The 1,852-nt window shown below is 33.9% G+C and overlaps 1 protein-coding gene across 6 annotated transcripts in view; it reads right to left on the bottom strand.

The window, feature by feature from the left end:
- Positions 1-1,852, bottom strand: part of Frmd5 (FERM domain containing 5) — a 362,213-nt gene that overhangs the window by 63,805 nt on the left and 296,556 nt on the right. The gene's annotated exons all lie outside the window — the stretch shown is intronic.

Below are 1,852 nucleotides of genomic sequence, written 5' to 3'. Positions count from 1 at the left end.
GGCGTTTGTAAGTAGGATCACAAGTCTGCATCTTGTACAGCAATTAACCACTAAGAAGAATATATGCAGTGTATTATTTGTTGAAACTGTACTTTTGATTTGATTTGAAACTGTCTCATTTAAAACTTTGAAAAGAAAAAAAAAAAGAATGTAAAAAATGAAGGAGATGCTCCCAAATCAATACTCAGCTGAGTTTCAACAATTACTCTTATGTTTTGTGGACTGGTGATCCTTTCTATAATAAAGAAAGTCAATTTCAGACATGAAACATAATACATCTGAAGAGTTAACCTATCAACAGGAGCTTTAGAGGTATTAATTTTTGACCTCTAAGATTCTTTTTTTCTTTTCTTTCATGGAGACAGAGTCTCACTATGTAGCTCAGGCTGGCCTTAAATTCACAGAAATCCTGTTGCCTCAGCCTCCAAAATGCTGGAACTAAATGTATGTGCCACTACACCCAGTTTTCTTCTAAGATTCATATTCAAAAAAATATTAAGGGAATTACTGGTGCTCATATTTACTGTCAAATTAGCCATGACAGCTGTAAAGTGTTTCCACTTTTAAGCTGAATCCTGAAACTTTCATTTACATTTTCTCTAACTAAAGGGTACTGTTAGGAAAAACAAAACAAAACAAAAAAAACCCCAAAAAACAGACTTGCAGGTATAGATACGGAGGCTGATGGAAAGACAGTATGTTTCATCTTTGGTTCTTTCAAGTTGAATTAAATATCTTAAATTAATTATCTCTGGTCTATGGTCAGGAATGTGTTCTATGCTTTTCATAAATTAAGCCCACTAGGAACTCACAAATGAAGAATGTGTGAAGGTCAAGAATGTAGAATTTCAACTAATGTCTACAATGACAGCATCTGCCCCCTCTGTCTTCTAGAGCCCTCCATACAAGGGCTACTGCTGAGATGCAGAGATTTCCAGCTGCAGGAATGCTGAAACACACATGAGTTTCAACAACTTGCTTTTCAATCTATCGAGCTTTGAAAAATCTAAATTGAGCTTTACTTAATGGTATGGTATGGTTTTGCTTTAGAAAAACATTTGTCTAGGACTTTATAACCCTCTTTTTCCTGCAAATGCATTTAACCTCACTCATCTGGAATAATGGGAGGAAGAGATAAGGAGAGGACTAAAATTACACTTAATTTGTCTTAATTTTAGATGTTTATAATGACATGAAGTATTTGATATTTTCAATGACAATGTTATGGCTTATATCTAGATACCTCCCCAATACCTCTGTGCTCAAAGGTAGGGCTTTTATTTTTAAAAAAAATTTTATTGAGAAATAAATATGAATGAGACAATTTCAAAGCTAATTAATAGGACAGTTTCAATAATCAATACATTGTACATTGTTATCTTCTTAGTGGTTATCCACAGTACAAGAGGCAGACAGGATATTCTGTCCAAACACTATTAGTACACCTCTTTCTTCTCATTGAATTAAGCGAAAGTAGCTGTATATCTATCCTATTTTGTATATATAAATACAAAATGATCTTTCCTTTGTATGCCCCCCTTTTTTTTTCAGTCTTGTCAGAGGTGGATATTCTGTTGGCATCTAAATACTATAGGTGTTTGAATTCAGCTAAGCAATCTAACACTGTCTAGCAGTCTATAATATTAGTGGGTTACCCTCAGAAGTTATTGACTTGAGCCTTTTACAACTCATTGTATTAATACGGATTTACTTTAGATACCTCGTTTTTATAATTTCCTGCTGGATGGTTAAGATAAAGCAAGGCCTATATAACAAGAAATGTAACTTTCGTATCTGATAAGGTCAGTCAAGTACTCTCAGAATTTGTCCTGTAGCCCTGTACTACACTTTG

This window comes from Octodon degus, unplaced genomic scaffold, assembly GCF_000260255.1.
Source record: "Octodon degus isolate 3935 unplaced genomic scaffold, OctDeg1.0 scaffold00002, whole genome shotgun sequence".
In the NCBI taxonomy this organism is placed as follows: Eukaryota; Metazoa; Chordata; class Mammalia; order Rodentia; family Octodontidae; genus Octodon; species Octodon degus.
This window is presented reverse-complemented; position numbering and strand designations above follow the sequence as displayed.